This window comes from Lipotes vexillifer, unplaced genomic scaffold (genome assembly GCF_000442215.2).
Source record: "Lipotes vexillifer unplaced genomic scaffold, Lipotes_vexillifer_v1.1 scaffold1586, whole genome shotgun sequence".
In the NCBI taxonomy this organism is placed as follows: Eukaryota; Metazoa; Chordata; class Mammalia; order Artiodactyla; family Lipotidae; genus Lipotes; species Lipotes vexillifer.
Genome location: NW_006792103.1, coordinates 639261 through 656202, shown reverse-complemented (window position 1 = coordinate 656202; position 16942 = coordinate 639261). Strand labels below are relative to the sequence as shown.

The following is a 16942-nucleotide window of genomic DNA, read 5'->3' as shown; positions in this document are numbered from 1 at the left end:
TTCCCTACAGTCATTAAATGAATGCAAGAGTTTATAAACTGTTTTATGTCACAGTTTTTCATTTGTTTAGGTTAATAAATTTTTTCAATTAAATCACATACTATACAAAGGTATTCTTCAACATCTTTATTTTTAACTTAATCATGTTTATAAAGTCACATGTTGCAACAGAAAGAATTTTATAGCTGAAGCCACAAAACCTATGTTAAAGTATTGGCTCCACTGCTTACTAATTTTATGACTTGGGCAAATCATGTAATACATTAGGCCTCATTTACTCATTTGTATAAAAAGAGATTAATCGTGATATCACAGATTGTTGAGAGGCTTAAGTAAGATAATGGTCATGAAAGTGTTTGGCAAATTATAGTCATGCCAATGTTGATGGTATCATGACCATCTTCATCATTATTAAAGTAAAATAATCATAATTTCATTCTAAATAGATAGGGAAAATTTATCTATGGCCCTTTTATTTTTCCTCTCATTTTTCTTCTTGGTATTTTACTTTCTTCCTCAGCTTGTCAGGCTATTTGTGTTGGCATTTTCCAACAGGAAACACTGCTTCTGCAAAATGTTAATAGGTTTGAGTGATATAAAGGTCCTCTAGTCAAATAAGCTTAGAAAACTCTGGATTAAATGTAATTAAATAGATTTCTTGAGTGCAGAATTTTTCCTATAGTAATGAAAATATGCTTCTTTACAAGAATTATGTAACCTACAGTTTCCACAAACTTATTTGGAACACTAACCTTTCCCATAGGACAAGTGTTCCAGGAACTATATTTTGATACATAATGCTGAAACCTTCCTGGAGGGTCATTTTTCCTAAGAAAGCCATTAAAACTGATCATAAGACTTAAGTCCTTCAAGGAAAATATTCAGTACTAAGGGAGACTAATAGCCCAAGTTAAAAAAAAAAAGTTATACATTGGGAATATTATCAAAGGCAATGGTTTTCAAACTATGTTCCATAGAGTTGCTTCAGAGACAACTATTGGGGTGAGTGTGGAGAACTGAGTCTAAAATCGTGCCCATAACCCCCACCTCATAGTGTTCATGCCTTTGTAAAGGATCTGCGACTTGCTCCTAATCAAGGTGGTGGAATGGCATAGTGATGGAATGTCACTCTCATGATACTGTTAAAATATCCACCCTAGCTAGTCAACTTGCTCTAAGCCTCCTATGCCTGCTTGATGAAGTAAGCAGCCCACGTGGCAAGGAACAGCAGGCAGTCTTTAGGAACGATGAGCACCATCTAGGAACTTCAAGTTGCATCCAATCACAAAGATATGAATTCTGCCAACAATCTGATTGAACCTGAAATTAGATTCTTCCCCCATCAAGCCTCCAGAAACACAGCCCAGGCAACAACCTAATTGTAGCTTGAGATCCTAAGCAGAATACTCAGTGAAGCCATCCTGAGACTCCTGAACAACAGAAACTGTAAGGTGGTAAACATGTGTTGTTTTAAGCCACTAAGTTTCTGGTAATGTGCTCCTAATGCATTGCCAGCTCTGAAAGCAGCAGATTTTAAAGATACGGACCAAACCACAAAAGTCAGTAGATCTAAAGGGCCAGATACGCTTCAACCAACTCTCAAGTTCCAAAACAAAACCAAGGCTGGCTAAAATGCAATATTTGAAATAGGAAGGTAAATTATTCTCCATAATTAGCTTATTTTTTAAACATCTTGCTCCTTTGGTATTACCAATGTATTCTTTTTTAATAACAAGTGACTGATTAAATGATTGTATAGATTACACACATCAGAATTCATTTTAATGATTACACAGTGTGAAACTGTTTTAGGATCTGTGGGTGCAAATAGGACCTCAAGAAACTTACATTCAAGAAAGGTAGACAGACAGGTAAAATATACGACAGCACAGCTTAGTGTAACATATCTTAATATATATCCAATGCTATCCTATTTCATTACAGCTAAGTTGCTATCAATTAAAATATGCACAATTATTTTATATATCACTAGAAAGGAAAAAATGCTACCATTAAACGATGCCAAGCATTTGATGGCAAAAAGAATTTATATTTTCAAAATGTTATAATGTGAAAAAAATTTGCTTCTTAGTATGAGAAAACTATGGCATTTCATGAAAAATGTTGATTATTCAGAAAGGGGAGAGATTTTTTAAAACTTAAGAAATGCTTCACTATAGAGGTGATATTTAAACTGTACCTTGAGAGATGCAGTAAGATTTTACTTATTGGAGGATTTTACTTTCTTAGAGGAAAACAACTGGACAATCCTGGCAGAGAAAAGAGAATATATCAAACTACTGCTGCCAATATGAATATATATAATATATTTGGGAAATGGCAGGTAGTAGATTATTAACAAGTAACCTTTTCCTAGATCTGTAATTGGATATTGTTTCATGATCTGGATCAGTAGTTCTCAACCACTATGTTGTAACACAGTTGTAAAGTGTGTCACAAGTAATGCTACTACTGATAAAGTAATAGTTTACAAACCAATTTTTAAAATAGAGTAAATTTTAAATTAGAATAATTTCAACTTTGCATCTATATTAATGTAAATCTCAGTTAATGTCTTAAGTGAGAGGGAAAGGAAAGGAGTAAAACTACCAAAGGAAATTAGAAATTGCCCATCAGTAGGAAAGCATTAAGGCCTGAGTATGAATTATGTTTCATATTGTAAAAAATGTTTGGGAATTGTTGATCTTTATTATCAATTCACATAACTAATTTCATCAGATGTAAGACAACATTGATTGCTTTATGTATTACCAAGGGAAAAAAATAAAATGCTGCAATTCTGTTCTAATTTCGGAGATGATAAAACTGTGGGGAAGGGCTTCCCTGGTGGCGCAGTGGTTGAGAGTCCGGCCTGCCGATGCAGGGGACACGGGTTCATGCCCCGGTCCGGGAAGATCCCACATGCCGTGGAGCGGCTGGGCCCGTGAGCCATGGCCGCTGAGCCTGTGCGTCCGGAGCCTGTGCTCCGCAAGGGGAGAGGCTACAAGAGTGAGAGGCCCGCATACCGAAAAAAAAAAAAAAAACTGTGGGGAAAATGTGTAGTTTTGATGAAATACTATACTTAATCCTGGGAGCTACTCAAAGAGAATTATGAATCAGAAGACAAGAATCAAAATCCAGGCCGTGAACTGGATTATGACCTGAAGCCAATCATTTTACAAAGCGAACCATTTTGCAAAGATCCTTTCCCTTCTAATACAGTATGATTAGTGAATAAAAGACTGATTGAATAACGATACATGATAACCTGCTATGGTATCACTGCCACCCTAAGGTACTTATCCAGAATTGAGGCCTCATTTCAGGTTTTATTTAATAATAATAATGACACTTATTGAGTACTTACTCTGTGCCAGGAATTGGGATAAACACTTGAGTGGATTGTATTTTCCAAAGGCGGCTACACCATTACATACCCCATTCCACATGTTCTTCTTAAAATGTGACAATGACATCCCTCTACTGAGAGGACAATGTTTATATTCCCTCCCCTTGAACCCAGGAGGATCTAGGACCAACAGAATGTAGTAGAAATAACACTTCTGTCTTCTGAGGCTAGGTTTAAAAGGACAGCATGGTTTCTTCCTCAGTCTCTCTCGGGACACATACCTTGGGAGCTGTGAATCCATGTGTAAGAAGTACACATATCTAGAGAAAAACACAAAACCACACCAACTAGTCGCCATGAAAATTTATAACCACTAATTCCAGGTCAGTTCTTATTGCTTCCAGGTAATTGTACTACATTTCCTTAATTCATTATCATCTCCATTCTCCTAGAAAAGAATTTCATATTTTTTCTATTCATAGAACTTTAACCTCCTCCCCTGACCCTGATTCTCAGATAATGGTCCTGCTACCTTTTCCATTTCCAGAAAAAAATTAGATGAGACATTCCACGCTAAATATGGTTTAGAACCAACCATATTTATCAAACAACATGCATCTCTTTTCATATTTTCTGCCTTCCTTCCTATTATTATAAACACACTGCTCCTGTTCCTTTAGCAAGTCATCCCACCTACTAATGCACTAAATCCTATCATCTTTCATTACTTAAGGATAAGGTTCAAACAATTGTCCTCTCTCTCTCCAGCATCAACAAATTTCCCCTTGCTATCACTGCTATGAGAACACAGACAAGCTGTCTTATCTCCTATCTTTTAAAAATCCCTCTCTCTAGCCACCAATTCCTTTTTTGTTGTTGTTCCTCTCTACAGCAAAACTCCCCAAAAGAGCTGTCTGTACTATTTCCGATTCCTTCCTTTCCTTTATTTCTTGAGCCCACTTCAGACTTCCAACTCCACCACTACACTAAAAATGCTCCTGCCAAGGTCACCAACACCAGCAATCTGTTCCTGCATTGCTAAATCTAGTGGTTAATGATCAATCAATCCTCATCGAATTTGACTCCTAAGCAACAACTGACACAATCAATGCTTCTTTTTTTAACATCTTTATTGGAGTATAAGTGCTTTACAATGGTGTATTAGTTCCTGCTGTATAACAAAGTGAATCAGCTATATGTATACATATATCCCCATATCCCCTCCCTCTTGTGTCTCCCTCCCACCCTCCCTATCCCACCCCTCTAGGTGGTCACAAAGCACCGAGCTGATCTCCCCTTGAAATCCTTTCTTTAGTTGGATTCTGGGATATCACTTTCCTTCTGGTTTTCCCCCTACTTCCCTGGCCAGTTAGTCTCAATTTCTTTGGCTGGCTTTTTCTCATCCTCTTCTAAATGTGGGAGTATTCCCCAGGTTAATCCTGCAATCTCTTCTTTTTCCTAGAAACATACTCCCCTAGTAGTCTCTTCCAGCTGCCTGGCTTTAAATATCATACATATATTGATGACTTCCAAATGTATGTATCCAAACCTAATCATGCCAGTGAGCTCCAGATTAGTATATCTGCTAGGTTACTCACCACCTCCACTAGATATCTAATAGGAAAATTGAACAATATGTACGAAACTGAACGGCTGATCCTCCCTGCACTCTCCCAAAAATCTGTGTCTGCCACAATTTCCTTATGTTAATTAATGGCGACTCTTTGCTTCAATTTGCTTAGGCAAAAATCTTTGCAGTAATACTTAACTGACTCCTCTCTTACTGTCACAACCATCTCTAAACCATCAGAAAATTCTGCTGCCTGTACTTCCAAAATATATCCAAAATCTGACTACCTCCCTTCACTTCCACTACTACCAAGTTGGTACAAACAACCATCATCTCTCATTAGGTATTGGATTAGCCACCTAACTGGTCTCCCTGAATTCATCTTTGCCCCTCTCAAATCTGTTTTCAACACAGCATCAAGAGTACTCCTCAAAAGGTAAATCGGAAGTCATCTGGTTTCTCATCTCACGTAGAATGAAAGCCAAAGTTCTTGCAATGACTTACAAAGCCCTACATGATCTGGCGTCTTACTACTTCTTTGACCTCAGGAAATTTGCCTATTTTTTGTTTGTTTGTTTAACTGTTGTAGCCTCTGGCACACACAGAAGTGCCTGGAACACAAAAATTAATTGAATAAATTTGTTGATGAACTAAAATATCAGTTCATCATTTTCACACTTCTTTAGGCAGTGGAGTCTCTTTCCTAACAGAACTCCCTAATATAAAATGATTAAGAGCAAAATTTGGTTGAAACAAAGTGGAAGATCCCTGATAGTCACCCATGCGCTCTGACCTTCTTCAGCAGTTCCTGAAACATTACCACAGAAATCTGGTGCTCTGGTTTTGGTATCAGGGTGATGGTGGCCTCATAGAATGAGTTTGGGAGTGTTCCTTCCTCTGCAAGTGTTTGGAAGAGTTTGAGAAGGATGGGTGTTAGCTCTTCTCTAAATGTTTGATAGAATTCACCTGTGAAGCCATCTGGTCCTGGACTTTTGTTTGTTGGAAGATTTTTAATCACAATTTCAATTTCATTACTTGTGATTGGTTTATTCATATTTTCTATTTCTTCCTGGTTCAGTGTTGGAAGGTTATACCTTTCTAAGAATTTGTCCATTTCTTCCTGGTTGCCCATTTTATTGGCATAGAGTTGTTTGTAGTAGTCTCTCATGATGCTTTGTATTTCTGCGGTGTCCATTGTAAATTACAGACCAATATCACTGATTAATATAGATGCAAAAATCCCCAACAAAATACTAGCAAACAGAATCCAATAACACATTAAAAGGATCACACACCATGATCAAGTGGGACTTATCCTAGGGATGCAAAGATTCTTCAATATATGTAAATCAATCAATGTGATACAACATATTAACAAATTGAAGAAGAAAAACCATATGATCATCTCAATAGATGCAGAAAAAGCTTCTGACAAAATTCAACCCCCATTTATGATAAAACCTCTCCAGAAAGCGGGCACAGAGGGAACCTACCTCAACATAATAAAGGCCATATATGACCAACCCACAGCAAACATCATTCTCAATGGTGAAAAACTGAAAGCATTTCCTCTAAGATCAGGAAAAGGACAAGGATGTCCACTCTCACCACTATTATTCAACACAGTTTTGGAAGTCCTAGCCGTGGCAATCAGAGAAGAAAAAGAAATAAAAGGAATATAAATTGGAAAAGAAGAAGTTAAACTGTCACTGTTTGCAGATGACATGATACTATACATAGAGAATCCTAAAGATGCCACCAGAAAACTACTAGAGCTAATCAATGAATTTGGTATAGTTGCAGGATACAAAATTAATGCACAGAAATCTCTTGCATTCCTATACACTAACAATGAAAGATCAGAAAGAGAAATTAAGGAAACAATCCCATTCACCATTGCAATAAAAAGAATAAAATACCTAGGAATAAACCTACCTAAGAAGGTAAAAGACCTGTACTCAGAAAACTGTAAGACACGGATGAAAGAAATTAAAGATGATACAAACAGATGGAGAGATATACCATGTTGTTGGATTGGAAGAATCAATATTGTGAAAATGTCTATAATACCCAAAGCAATCTACAGATTCAATGCAATCTCTATCAAATTACCAGTGGCATTTTTTACAGAACTAGAAGAGAAAATCTTAAAATTTGTACGGAGACACAGAAGACCCTGAATAGCCAAATCAGTCTTGAGGGAAAAAAACAGAGCTGGAGGAATCAGACTCCCTGACTTCAGACTATACTACAAAGCTACGGTAATCAAGACAATATGGCTCTGGCACAAAAACAGAAATATAGAACAATGGAACAGGATAGAAAGTCCAGAGATAAACCCACGCACCTATGGTCAAAACTAATCTATGACAAAGGAGGCAAGGATATACAATGGAGAAAAGACAGTCTCTGCAATAAGTGGTGCTGAGAAAACTGGACAGGTACATGTAAAAGAATGAAATTAGAACACTCCCTAACACCATACACAAAAATAAACTCAAAATGGATTAAAGACCTAAATGTAAGACCAGACACAATAAAATTCTTAGAGAAAAACATAGGAAGAACACTCTTTGACATAAATCACAGTAAGATTTTTTTTTGATCCACCTCCTAGAGGAATAGAAGTAAAAACAAAAATAAACAAATGGGACCTAATGAAACTTCAAAGCTTTGCACAGCAAAGGAAACTACAAACAAGACAAAAAGACAACCCTCAGAAAGGGAGAAAATATTTGCAAATGAATCAACGGACAAAGGATTAATCTCCAAAATACATAAACAGCTCATGCAGCTCAATATTAAATAAACAAACAACCCAATCTGAAAATGGGCAGAAGACCTAAATAGACATTTCTCCAAAGAAGACATACAGGTGGCCAAGAAGCACATGAAAAGGTGCTCAACATGACTAATTATCAGAGAAATGCAAATCAAAACTACAATGAGGTATCACCTCACACCAGTTAGAATGGGCATCATCAGAAAATCTACAAACAACTAATGCTAGAGAGGGTGTGAAGAAAAGGGAACCCTCTTGCACTGTTGGTGGGAATGTAAATTGATACAGCCACTATGGAGAACAGTACAGAGATTTCTTAAAAAACTAAAAATGGAATTACCATATGACCCAGCAATCCCACTACTGGGCATACACCCAGAGAAAACCATAATTCAAAAAGACACATGCACCCCAATGTTCATTGCAGCACTATTTACAATAGCCAGGTGATGGAAGCAACCTAAATGCCCATAGACAGATGAATGGATAAAGAAGATGTGGTAAATATATGCAATGGAATATTACTCAGCCATAAAAAGGAACGAAATTGAGTTATTTGTAGTGAGGTGGATCGATCTAGAGACTGTCATACAGAGTGAAGTAAGTCAGAAAGAGAAAAACAAATATTGTATATTAACGCATATATGTGGAACCTAGAAAAGTGGTACAGATGAACCAGTTTGCAGGGCAGAAATAGAGACACAGATGTAGAGAACAAATGTATGGACACCAAGGGGGGAAAGCTGGGGGTGGGTGGTGGGATGAATTGGGAGATTGGGATTGACATGTATACACTAATATGTATAAAAGATAACTAATAAGAAACTGCTGTATAAAAAAATAAATAAAATAAAATTCAAAACAAAGAAAAAGAAATCTGGTGCCCCATTTGGCATAGTTTTTAACACATTGAGTCTATTTTCTTTATTTTTGAGAGGAAATTAAAGACCAGAAAGTTAAATAACCTTCCTAAGATTACAATAGGATCACTGGCAAAGCCTTGAAAAGAATCTGGTGTGTGTATTTTCAACCCTTCGCTCTAATATACCATATTGCTTCTCTCTAAAAAAGGATAATTAATAAACCTATCAACCACATTAGCTCCTCAAAGGCTTATTAATTTCTTAAGGAAAGGAAATGTCTTTCTTCATCTTTGCCCCCCTCCAATGTCAAGCAGTGTCTGGCAGTCAGTTCTCCATAAAAACTGTTCTTACTGACATAATTGTTATACTCCAATGTGTAGAATGACCACCTATCCCCATCCGATACCTGCTTTGTTCTCCTGGAAAATTCTATTCAACCTTAAAAACTCAATGCACATAGCAACTCCTCTGTAAAGTCCTTCCTGATAAGTCAAGGTAGAATTATCGATACCTTCTCTAAATTACATCGATGTCTCGTATTAAATTATTTCATATCTAACATATTGTATTCCTCGTTTGCTTACATGCTTCTCTCTCGAGCAGAGATCATGCTGTACTCATCTTACACATAACACTTAGCACAGCATAAGGCACACAACAGGCATGAAATACATTTTTTCCTACTGAATTAAACTGTATTAAACAGAATTTGAGAGTGAGGTTTGAGAAAATATCGGTATTATAATCTGCATTTTATGGAAGTTTAAGCAGAAATATGCTTTCTTTCACATCACCATATGTTTCATGAGTTAAGCTAGATTCTTATCAAACTCATCATATCTGAAACCTAACAGTTATTTCTCTTTAATGACTTTTGCATTATTAATTAATTCTAATTTTCATTTCTCTTCTGCTAATCTTTACTTAGCATTTATAATTTGAATATCAATCATTTGATTTGGGTCTTCACTCTTACAAATATTTTTAAAATCATGTTTATACAATTTTTAACGACTGGAAACCACTGCAAAATAGAAAAACAGGAAAAAATATTAGCAAATGATAAGCATGCTTTCCTAAATCAATATATTTCCATAATAAGATAATGAGTTTTAATAGGCTCTATCAGTTATAATTCATAAAACTAAATAGCTATGTTATACTCTTTTTCTGAACAAATTTAAAAGCTTTCCAACACCTAAAGCAGTCAAGGCTATTATTAATAAATAACATGTAAATTCAAACATAGAATGGTGGCATTATGTACTTCTAATACTAGTTACTTAATATAATTAAAATTGTGTGCAGTAGTCAAGCTGATATTAAAAGTCTTGCGTCATGGGGAAATTCACACTTAAATACAATCTTAATTTCATATAAAGTCTACCAAAAGGGAATCTGCAGAGGAGGGGGTGAAGGGGAATGGGCCTTTGGTTGTACAACATATTTTCCTTTTCTGTGAGTTCTCCAGGTAGCCTACTATTAAACAAAAATTACGTACACTAGCCCTTCTAATTTTCTAGCGTTAGAAGTATTTAATTAATAGAATCTGTTCCTCGATGTGTGATTTGAACAAAATAGATATATATTATAAAGGTGGGTTGGATTAAAAGAAAAGGATACACAATTTACGAGACTACCTGAAATATAGCAAATCTTGACTGAAGGCACCACACAAAAGTGTCAAGTGCATTTAGTGGGGGGTAGATAACAGAGGAGCAAAAGAGAAAGAGATGGGGAACAGGAAAGCCTCAGTGGGAAGCAGAGAGATATAGAGAAAAGGAGGAAGAACAGAGAGGGAGACACAGCACATGGTGGGGGCATATGAACCAGCTCAGCAAAAGGGTAATAAAAGAAGCAAAGTGCAATGACAAGTAATTTTTCCAAATATAGCTAAGTATAATTGGATCACAGAAACAACTGCAGTTGTCTCAAAATAAATTAGATGAAGACTATTTAGCCAGCATTTAGTTTATCTTTGTTTATTACTTCATTCCAATAAATCTGTCAAAGTGAATGTCAAACTTCTCAGTCAATAGAAGTTAACCAGTGGTCAGAATATGCTACTGATACCTACATTTGAATATACCTGCCTGGCCTGTAATTCAAAATCAAAGTTGTCTTATTTAAAGATGGTACACATTTTCACTACAAATAAATGTATTCCAATATAGCAGTTTGGTAATATCAACACCACAAATGCATTCATTCAGTTTTTAACAAATAAGCAGAAAAGGGAAAAATTTCATACAGCATACCTTAAAAAGCATTTATTATTTTATATAATATTTGAAAACGAATATGTGAATCAGATCTTAATTCATTATTGTTACTGACATTTTGGAGACGAAAAGTTTCCTTTTGAAATTTTTATTTTGTGCTAGTGGCCATTTTACACTATTATGGAATCCCTCTTTTGTGCAGAGTAGCATTGCATATGACAGAAAATAAAGATAAATCAACTAGGAGACTGCTTGCTATATTTTGATATCAACATTTTAAAAAAATGTTTTGCATCTATTGGATACAGTAATCACTTAAGTAGCCTGTCAAAAGTTTTCTCAAGTAATGAATTGTTTTGCACTATTATAACCCTTACAATGAATACTTTTGGCAGGCATAATTGGTTCTCTACCCAACAATTACTTCCTATCCCCTTAGAACTGTGAACTCTAAGCCAATCTTAATAATTCTAACTCCATTGCCAGCGATTAGTTAGGAACTGGCATGAGTAACAATTATGGCCCAAAAAACACATGAAGAAGTATACAGAGGAGGCTTCTAGAAAAGTTTCTCTCAGTTTCAAAAGGGTATTTGAGTACAGGATGCTTAAAATTGTTATATCCCTCTTGTAAACACAAGGGGACAATACTCAGAACAAAATCTTAGTGGATGTTGTTGTATAGCACCCGTATGAACCCCTCAGAACTGCACTAATTCCTCAAGCTGCCCCCAAGTGTTGCACGCTCAGTGCTCATAGCTGAGTCCTTTACCCAAGAAGTTATGCTCCCTCACCAGGGGGCAGCCATATGGAGCCCTCCTGGCCCCTGCCTCAGTTAGGTCATCTCTGAAGATCTACACCAGCTTCAAACTCCTGTGGAATTGGTTGAGGTATCTGTTCACAATTTAACTTCCTCTTCAAAGTCTTTCCGCCCTATTCCCTCACAGGTGTTGTTACTAATTTATCAAGTTCTAACAGTGGTAATTACAGCAGTCCCCAAACAGACAGGTTTGGCATTTGGAAGAACTAATATTCCTTGGCCTGGGGGATTAAGGACTATCATAATGGGGACTTCCCTGGCGGTCCAGTGGTTAGGACTCCACACTTCCACTGCAGGGAGCACGGGTTCGATCCCTGGTCGGGGAACTAAGATCCCACATGCCGCATGGTGCGGCCTAAAAAACAAACAAACAAACAAAAACTATCGTAATGGGACAACTGGAAACCTCTGAAAATGCCCTCCCCAACTGGTAAAGATTAAATAAAAAATAAGGATGCATCATCCTGCATCCTTATTTTTTATTTAACACATTACATCCCTGTTTTATTTCATTTTATATTTTATTGAAGTATAATTGACTTGCAATATTGTATTAGTTTCAGGTGTACAACATAGTGATTCAATATTTTTATATATTACAAAATGATCAACACAGTAAGTCTCATTACCATCTGTCACCATACAAAATTATTACAGTATTTTTGACTATATTCCACATAACACTCTATGAAGAAGAAAATTACACAACTGAACCCTGCCTGAGTTCCAGACTCACAAAATCATGATAAAGGAAGAACTTTTGGCTCAGTGGCTTGTAGTGTCAACTAGTTCTCGGTACAAAAAACCAAGTAGAAGCTTGGATGAAATTGTCAAAAACAATTGCATGGCTGTGGAAATCAAACAAAGCTACATTAAAAAATTGAGAAAAATGCTAGAGTTTCAGAAAATAACAACAGAAGTCTGTTACCTTCTTACCTGGAGCTACTCCCACAGCCCCCTTCTGGTATACATACATAAAGGATCAATAGTTTCAGCAGCACAAGGCTGGCTGGGAAAACCAGCAGCTTTGCTACTTGACTTGGGGTGCGGTGAAAACCCATGGCTCTGTCAGCTAGAAGAAGCAAACCCAATAAGAAACAAAGAGAGAACCAGCAGCTTAGCTAGCCTCAGATTGCAGTCACACACACGGTGAATAGCAGACCAGCCAGAATTTGACAGGGAAGCCCTGGAAATGAGAGACCCACAGAAAGAAAACTTGATAAACTCTCCACACATATCATACTGACTATGGAAATTATACCATGTTCAGGGTAGATACTGAGATATTCCGGAAAAAAGTAAAATCCAAGCAAGTGACTTGAAAACTAGCTGAACTCCGAATGTGTCCCCAACACTATACACAGATTGATTAGCAGAGGGTGAAAGCCTTAAAAGCTGAGAATATTTGAGCACAATTTCTGTCCAAATCTCTAGCTGGCAATTAGACTATGCAGACACAGCAGCGACCCATCGGAAGGTAAGCCTCTTATCACCAGAAAAAACTGCAATGACATATGAAAAGTACTGAGAGAGGGGGAAAAACTCTGTCAACCAAGAATTCTATATCCAAAGAAATTATTCTCCAAAAATAAGGTGAAATTTTAAAACTTTCCCAGATTAAAGCAAAACAAAAATAGGCATATGTCTTTTACACCACAGGATCCAAGTACCTAGCTTAGTGGCTGGAACTGGCTCCTTAAATTTGCTGAATCAAATATATAAAAAGATATAATTTATTGTCACTTATTATTTCTTTGAAAAAATACACAGAGTTTAAAATTAGAAACACATATTTCCTGTTTCCTCAGTAAAATTTGGAGACTTGCCCCCTCTACTATCTCAAGAATAGTATATGAGGCCCAAGTTCTAGGTTAATCAAAACCTAGGTATCCTTAATAACAAAGCAAAGGGCAATGGTCCCATGGGAAGTAAAATTTTTCTTTAAAAAATTCTCAACATGTATAGAGTAGGATATGCTGATATAAAGTGGCTTTTACAATCATCTGTAAGAAAACATTTAAACTTGATTGAACTGCTGACTCTTTGAACATTGTGTGCACATTCACGCATGCACACACACACTTTTGAATATGTGTACTACTGTGTAAGATATAATCATATCTATTTTTTTTTGATTTTTGAATTTTATTTTATTTATTTTTTATACAGCAGGTTCTTATTAGTTATCCATTTTATACACATCAGTGTATACATGTCAATCCCAATCTCCCTATGCATCCCACCACCACCACCCCCGCCACTTTCCCCCCTTGGTGTCCATATGTTTGTTCTCTATATCTGTGTCTCTATTTCTGCCCTGCAAACAGGTTCATCTGTACCATTTTTCTAGGTTCTACATATATAATCATATCTAAAATGCATTTGGTTTGAAGAGACTGAAATGTATTCCATTCATACTCACCTATTCTAAACCTAGAATTTTAGCATCCTTTTATTCTCTTTTAGTTTCTTTTTTTTGATGTCCTTCATCTTACATACAGTCTAACTTTTCTTATCATCTTGATCATTCATTAAAGTTCACAGTTTTCATGATCTTACTATTTTATTCAACAATCCATTCCATGAATTAAGGTAATTATATATTTCAAGATTTGGACAAAAGTATCAGGAGCATCTTAGATCCCTATGAAATGAAACCTTCACTTATATTTCATTAGATCCTCTGTTGAAAGAGTGAACAACATTCTTGCACTCTAGGATTCCATGCTTATTGTGTCAGGCTGACTTTATTTGCTCCTGAAAGAGATCTTTACCAACCTACACCCTACAAAAAGAGGCAGATAAGCAGTACCAGGGAGAATGGGGTTAAGGATGGCAATAATTTGAGCTGCCCTTTTGCTCTGAAACACATCTCCCTATATCCCAAGTAATTCCTCAAGAAGCCCTTCTCATGGATACATCCTAGAAAGGAAAACAGACAGACAGCTCCAAGTTCAAGCTAACAAAAACAAAAGTCCATCCTACGTACAATTTTCTTGGATGAGTCAGCTAGCATAAATGCAGTCAAATTTTCAGCACAGTTCTTACTCCTGTTCCACAAAGCTGCAATTCTAGGGTGATAGGAAATGCTTTCATAGTTCATGTTTCATACTCTAGTACTATAATTATTGATCTTTAATATATTTTAGTTGAATGATATAAAGAATGAATGAATCTACTGTATACTTCTCAAAATACTGAAATAGACTTAGACCCAACTTTTCTGCTATTTCAATGCTTTTATAAGTCAAATAAAATTGGTTTGTAAAACATTTGTAACACCATTAGGGTATTTGCTGTGATATGCCTCTTACCAATTAATAGCAATATGTCCTTCACAAAGCTTTGTATTTTTCTATCCATTGAACCAATTTCATCATTAAAATTTTAAAGCTATTCTAAATAGCAATATCTAGGCATCATCTACTATATTCTAGTTCAATTTAACAAAGACTTCAATGTAAGTTAAAGGTTAACGTTTCCTATTTACCATACTAACTTCAACAACTAGTCTATAATTTAACTCTGCTTTTAATTTTTCATCCAGCTAGCTAAACACCCTCTCAAATATCCCACAAACTGAAATCTGAAAGATTTTTCCCTTGATATATATTAGATATGTTTCTTGGATACTAAGTTTTCCATTAAAAACAATCCTTTTTCTTTAGGCAAATGCTTAACATAGTGTTTTATCCATAATTAACAAGGAAATATTTTTGCAGCTAGAAGGAATTACTATCTTAAACATTTTACATGTTACAATTTATCAAGAAACAAAAAACTCTCCTTTATTCCTATCTGTAAATCTACCTTCTGGCTATGCACTTACAAATTAATTTTGAGTTAGTTTAGCTTCTTAATCTGCTTAGATATCTATCAGGTGTATTGTGGCATTCACCAAAATAAATTACAGAAAGATTAAAAAGTTAAAGTTAAAAAAAATAAATAATAAAAACATGAGAAAGTATACAGTTAAATATTCAACTGATTGGGGGATGAATAAAGAGTTTCTAGGGTTAAAAGGAATGGGAAAAAAAATCACCAAATATGCAAAGACTTAGCTATACTAAATTCAGTATTTCCAAATGACCAAAGAAAATTAGCAGCTAAACATCAAAATGGGAAATACATTTGGAACAGATGACAGTTAAATGGGTTAAATTCTAACCATACAAAAATATCTTATAAACCAGTAAGAGCAAAACTAATTAATACCCAATAGGACCATGGGCAGAAGAAATAAAAGCAATGAACAAGACAATTCATAGAAGAATATATCAAACACCAATAAACATACAAAACATTCATCTTCACAATAAAATTCAAATTAAAATGACAGATACTTTTTTTTTTTTTTTTTTTGCGGTACGCAGGCCTCTCGCTGTTGTGACCTCTCCCGTTGCGGAGCACAAGCTCCGGACGCGCAGGCTCAGCGGCCATGGCTCACGGGCCCAGCCGCTCCGCGGCATGTGGGATCTTCCCGGACCGGGGCACGAACATGTGTCCCCTGCATCAGCAGACGGACTCTCAACCACTGTGCCACCAGGGAAGCCTGACAGATACTATTTTTTGTGGTCTATTCAAATGGCAAAAATGTGGTGTATCAAGACTGAAAACTCAAGCACATCTGACAGGAGAATGGAGTGTTATAATCTTTCTGGAGAGCAGGTTGGTAATCTGAATTAAAAGTTTAAAAGAATCAAAGCACAAATATGTATTTGTGAAATACTCAGAAAACAGGCAAAAAATTATGTATAAAGATAGCCATTATAATATTATTTATACCAGCCACTGGAAGCAACTGCAATGACCCCAGATAGATGAATAGTTTGTGGTACAGCCTTATGATAGAACATCAGTGCAGCCATTTAAAACATTTCTGAAGAACATCTAAAGGCTTGGAGAAAAGTTAATGGTATGATATCAACTGAAAAAAATCAGAATACAAAATTATATAGTATGATACCAATTTTGTAGATTTGTAAAATACACATGCATTGGAAAAAGGGAAGAAAATACAACAAAATGTTAGCAATAGCTATATATGGCGGAAAGGATTGTGGATAGCTTGTATTTCATTCTTTACACTGAACAATTTTTCAGATGTTCTATAGTAAACATACTGTTCCTTTTAAACGGAAACACACAAAAGATGTTATTTTTACAACTATAGCTAATAGGTATTTTTAAATATGCCGTCAAGTGATGCAAGAACATTTTCAGAAACAAAGCAAAAACCAATTCTTAAAAATGTCAATAGACTTTTCTACTACATGAATTACCGAAGATATTCACTTTTTATAACTTGAAATTTTCTTCACATAATCAGCATCATTA

The 16942-nt window shown here is 35.8% G+C and overlaps 1 protein-coding gene across 5 annotated transcripts in view; it reads right to left on the bottom strand.

Moving 5' to 3' along the window:
• RIMS2 (regulating synaptic membrane exocytosis 2) overlaps nucleotides 1–16942 on the bottom strand; it is a 583562-nt gene that overhangs the window by 280738 nt on the left and 285882 nt on the right. The window lies entirely within an intron of this gene.